This window comes from Poecilia latipinna, unplaced genomic scaffold (genome assembly GCF_001443285.1).
Source record: "Poecilia latipinna isolate Pla-1442-1.1 unplaced genomic scaffold, P_latipinna-1.0 Scaffold803, whole genome shotgun sequence".
NCBI classification, from domain to species: Eukaryota; Metazoa; Chordata; class Actinopteri; order Cyprinodontiformes; family Poeciliidae; genus Poecilia; species Poecilia latipinna.
In genome coordinates, this window is record NW_015113419.1 from 119,147 (window position 1) to 124,996 (window position 5,850).

The following is a 5,850-nucleotide window of genomic DNA, read 5'->3' on the forward strand; positions in this document are numbered from 1 at the left end:
TTTTTTTTTTTTTATTTAAAAATTTTTTTTTTTTTTTTTTTTTTTTTTTTTTTTAAATATAGCTGACTGTATAGCTCAGTGGGTAGACACCAGTCTACCACCCAGGAGACCGGGGTTCGAATCCGGGCTGGGGCGAGTTACAACGGTGCAATTGAGCTATGCAGTGTGGGTCCTTAGGCAAGACCCACACTGCATAGCTATATATATATATAGCTATGCAGTGTGTATATATATATATATATACATATACGTATATATATGTGTGGCATATGTATATACATATGCCACACATATATACATATGTGTGGCACCTATTTCACTGGCATCTTTTTTTTTCCTGAGGATGCTATTTTTAACTACAGTGCAGTATTACAGTATTTCCTTTACTGTGTAGCTTCTCCTTTTCCTGGATATGTTCCAGTGTCAGTGGTAGATCCAGGCTGTGTCTCTGTATCAGAAGCGCTCCCTGGTGCAGACTTGCACCAGGGAGCATCGAATGGGATCCAGAATACACGCCTGAGACGGTGAGGAAGAAGCTCCAACATGGCTTCCATCAAGGCTGCACCAGAGCGATGTCATTTTATCTCAGATCTACCACTTAACTCTCTGGAAAATATCCAGATGTACCTTCTCTAATTTTACCACTTCAATCTCGGAGAACTTCTGACATTTTTGTCACAAATGACAAAAAATTGCGTTAGAATTTTTCTAAACTTCCAAGACATTTCTGATCTTTTTTAAATTATTATTTCTGACTTTTTAATATCAGAAAACATCTTAGTTTTCATGTCACAAAGTTGTTGCCTTTAGAGTAAATTTGGAAAAATTAGAAATTGTGTTTTGCAGATTTATGACTTTATAACATTAAAGAATTTGCAAGTTGTTTTTTTTTCCTCATAAATATGTGAAATTGATCTCTAGATTTCAGAGTTTTTTGGCTGAAATATAATCCTCTGTGGCCAATTTTCCTTTCTTTTCATCTAGATTTGGCTCTCATACTCTGTTGTAGAGGTCAGTGTAAAGTTTCTCAATATTGAGGTAGACTACAATCATATTTATTAAATGTTCCAATAACGTAGTAAAAGATATTAATCAAGTGATCATAGAGGCCCAGGATTTATACTTAGGCTAAGTGACTGTAGATGCTTTGCATTTTTTTTTGTGGTATTTTTCTTCCACTGGCACCGAAAACATGAATAATCAAAGCCTCAACCGTGAAGCATGCACCTCCAATCTTTACATATTTCCTGGAAGATGTTAGGAAACCTTTTACAAGACCTTTTCAGGGAATCTTATTGTCTTGAGCTCCTTGCTAAAACAGTGATGCCAAGGTTGAACTTGTTTTATTTTGACTTTATGTGATATTTGTTGGTCAGTCATGCATCAGCACAGTTTAGAACCGCCTTTTGGTGCAGTTACAGCTGCAAAACTTATAATATTTTTACCCTCTTTTCTTTACACAACAGCTTGAGCTCATTCTGACTGGATGCAGAAAATTTGCAAACAACAACATTAACATCTTCTCCTGGATTTTCATTTCTGTTTTGCTCTGGATTTCGATTGGCTTTGATGAAAACCATTCTGTTGTGTCTAAGGTTGTTGTTCTGCTCGGCCACCACAAAAAGTCAAAATGGGAGGTAAGAAGGCCATGAAGCAAGGTTTTTAGGTTTTCACAAGTCAAAGAAAATGATGCGTGTATTTGTGTGTTCAGCCTCATTTACTCGGACACCCCAAAACACAATATCATGATGAACGAGGAACACAGCACACCGGTCAGAAATAAAGTTGAAGAAAGATTGAAGCATAGATTCTTAAACAAAATCCAAAGTTTTGATTACATTTTTCTGGCTGACCCACCCATCCATCGTCTGAAAATAGAAGGAGGATGGCATACCACGCTCCAGCTGGGCTAGCAGAGCATTAACCAGATATGGACTCAAGACATCTGAGGTAACTTGGGAGGAGATGCAGAGAGTCATATCATCACTTTCCTGTAAAAACGGCATAAGTTATTTATTTATTTTGCCAAAAACATCAACAAAACAACAACGCTTTTTTGGCAAAAAAAATGACTTAGGCCATTATTTTAGGAAAGTGCTGATATCTAGATCAGGAGAATCTGTCAACTACTTTTCACCCATCAAACAAGTAGCTGAATACCTGAAGCCATCTGTTAGTGTAGCGCTAAACAGCTATCATTAAAAGGGAAACAAAGTATCTCCATTTGAAATAGGTAAGTTTTTCTCCTGCATATTAACATTGTGCACCACCGTGCTTCTTTGTTTCAGTCCTTGTTGCTATGCAGCATTGACTCCTGTCTTCTAAGACCAAATTTTCCAATGAGAGACAAATCAGTTATCTTACATATCATACTGTAATTATGATGCCAACAGGTCATTTAACAAACCAATGACGGAATACAAACGTGTGCCACACTTTTAAGATTTCTAAGAATTTCTGAAAATGTTTGAAGACCATGTAGAACTTTTCTTCCAGCATCGTGTTCCTGTCACATTAAATGCCAATAAAATACATCAGAGTTTATGGTTTGTGACAAAATGTGGACAAATTTGAAGACATATAAATACTTTTGCATATAAAAGTAACTGCAGAAAATTATTTGTAGTTATTTATTAAGAACAGTTAAATATCTGTATTCAACATTAACATTGTGGTGCACCATTTGACTTTTAAACCACATACTGTAAAATAAACGCATTGTGCAATCAATGCAGGCCTGTAGGTGTTGTGGTGACAAATGGTGAAAGTGCACCATTTCGTGGCACAAGGTCACGTTAAGCATGCCCGCGCTGCAGGTTGGAGGCATATTGCTCTTTTTGTTGTCATGGCACAGGCAACTGGTGATCATCGGCGTTATATAAGGAGCGAGAAAAGGCCACATGCAGAGACAGTAAAAAGAAATGTGCGCAGGCATCCATCTTAGCTTCAAAATGGAAGCCTTGAATCCACCCCCACCAGCAGACATCAGCAGCCGCTGCGCCTGCCCGCCTCAACCCATCCGAGATAAACAGATAATGAACAGAAACATGCTGATTTATCTTCAGGGTTTTGTTTGAATGAATCAAACAGAATGATTGCAGAGGGGTTACGCTGAAGCAAAATGTACATTTTATTAGCGTTTTTGTTGGACTGCCTTTCATTTAAAAAGAAAAAAAGAAAAAAAAGAAAAGAAAAGAAACATGCCTCTGTCCTTTCTGTGTTTTCCTACCTTCTAATTAATCCTCTCTCCTATGAGATCCATGTGTTCCTTCTCGACGGATCGGCGCTTTCAGATTGAAAGAAGAAAAAAAATCTGCACACCATCGGCATCCACCAGCGGCGGCTCAAAACGGCTTCCGTCCCGGATGGTAGCCTACATAAACAGAGCCTGACGCGCTTCTCTCTCTCCCCCCAGCCGGTGGTCTCTCTGGTCGCCCCCCTTTGCCTCGCTCACTGGGGGCCCCTCCTTCGTCGATGGGAACACGGGCCCAGGATAGATGCGAAAAAGCGCCTCAGAGCGCGAGAGAAGATGTCTTCCATTAAGAAGAGATTACTTTGGTCGGTCGAGGCTGTTGCTCACAGCTCGGACGGATCTTCAGACAGAACAGAGAGACAACAGGTTCTGATCCCTAAACTGACACAAAACCTGAAAACGGGGAAGAAGAAGAAGAAGAAGAAGAAGAAGAAGAAGAAGAAGAAGAAGAGAGAGAGAGAGAGAGAGAGAGAGAGAGAGTGCGCGTGTGTGTGTGTGGGGGGGGAATAGATGAAATCCAAAAATAGATGGCAGATATTCTCTCTGTAAAGCTGCCAGAGAGAGAGAGAGAATCGTTGCTTGGATGCGGGCATCTGCAGTTATTCGGGTTGGATGTGGGAGGGGAAGCGACGGCCTCTGATTGGCTGCTGCCGGGATGCAGCTGCTGTTGATGCTGCTGCTGGTGTTCAGTGTTCACCCGCGCCGCTGCAGCCATTGGCCTGCCGCTGGCCGCCGGGGCCTATCGGGAGCTTCGCTGTCCGAGGTACTGAAACTGCGGCGGCTGCTGCTACGCCGAGGCGGGTGGGGGAGGCTGGAGGCGGGGGGCCAGCTGCTGACAGGTTTTTATGAATCAGACCCACGGAACACCGTGTGGGTGTCGAAACCCACCAGGATATCTATACAGCCTCATCCGGGGAATTGTATCGGCTTACTCCCTCATTTTCACCGTTCAAAACAGACATTACACTGGGTTTTAATGTAATGTCTGTATATATATATATATACATGTCTATATTTTTTCAGCTGAATTAGGACTATTTTGTTGAATCCAAAAATGATGTCCATTTTTTTCAATCAGGTCAGGTTTTTAGTCTAATTTGGTTTAGAGAAATCTGATCTGACTAAATTGATGACATTTTTGTGACTTTATCAGTTCATTTCTGTTAATATTTCTCATCCATAGAAAGGTTTTAGGAGAAAAAAATTGATTTCTAACATGGTGTATAAATTAAATGTTACAAACTTGGAAATTGAATAATAAACACTGATAAGTACATGTGAATTGAACATTACCTCCTTTCTGTCCTGATGGAATCTCTCCTCCTGCTCATCACTCACTGATCCAGATTCTCAGGAAACCAACCCAGATGTGAGAACAAGTCGTGCATTTTGATGCTCATGTTGCTCTGTAGTTCAGAAAGTTGACTTGATTTAACAAAACCAGTTTGATTTTTGGATTCAGCTGTTCAAAAGGACCCTACAGCAGTGGAAAAACCCCAAACAATCTTTTGACTGTTGACCAGGGTTTTTAATTTTTTTATTTTTATTTTTTTTTTTTTTTTTTTTTTTGCTTTGTTAATTTTAGGAATCGATGACGGAGCAGAGACACAGAAAGAGACAAAAGGACTGAAAGGAGGATTTTCTATGCTCATGCAAAGCAAGAAGCCAGTGGAAGAGGGAGAACGGCTCACTGATGACAGGCTAACAGAACGTCAGACCAGGTTTAGCTTCTATAGAGGGGAAAAAACACACACAAAGAAAACATAAAAATACTTTCCTCTACAGCAAATAAAGAAGTAGAGAAAGTAGGAAAAGTGGATAGCTTGTCCTCCAGCGGCTTAAGCCTCTAGCAGCATAACTGAAATAAAAATAAATAAATGGAACTAACTAATACAAATATAATATACAAAACAAAAATGCCACGTCAGGCATTCACTTGAATTAACCAGATATACTAAGGTTAAAGGTCAGGATTAACTTTTGGTGTTTTGTTTCTTTTTCTAAATGTCTGGGTGTCAGGTCCTGACTTGTTTTGGTGTTTGATTCTAGTGTCATTATCAATCTATGTTCCTTAGTCTCTTTGATTAGATCAGCCTTGTTTCTGTTTTACCTTAGTTGCTTTAGCTGTTATGTTCCTTATGTCTAGTTATTTGTTTTAGATTCATTTTCCTAGTTATCCAGTCTGTGGGGCAGCACAGTGGAGCAGTTGGTAGCTCTGTTGCCTGGCAGCAAGAAGGTCCTGGGTTCAATTCCCAGAGTTTGCATGTTCTCCCTGTGCATGGAGGGTTCTCTCCAGGTACTCCAGCTTCCTCCCACAGTCCAAAAACATGACTGTCAGATTAATTGGTCTCTGAAGTGTGTGTGCATGGTTGTTTGTCTGTGTTGCCCTGCAATGGACTGGCAACCTGTCCAGTATATATATATATATATATATAGAGAGAGAGAGAGGCCCCATGGGCCAAAACTTACAAACTCTCTTACAGAGTTTGATTGCAACAGAAGTTAACTTAAAATTTCAGTTTTACACATCAAGTTTCTCTCTGGCGGTTATAACAGGCCAAAAGCTTTGTGTTAATTTGCAAAATGACATTATGTAT

General features: G+C 39.9%; 1 protein-coding gene across 1 annotated transcript in view; it reads right to left on the reverse strand.

The window, feature by feature from the left end:
- LOC106956272 (cyclin-dependent kinase 5 activator 1-like) overlaps positions 1-3,668 on the reverse strand; it is a 17,118-nt gene extending 13,450 nt beyond the window's left edge. Inside the window, exon 1 of the mRNA XM_015047018.1 lies at positions 3,230-3,668. The gene's annotated coding sequence lies outside the window, so the exon portion shown is untranslated. The remainder of the gene's footprint in view (positions 1-3,229) is intronic.
- Between the last annotated feature and the right edge of the window lie 2,182 nt (positions 3,669-5,850).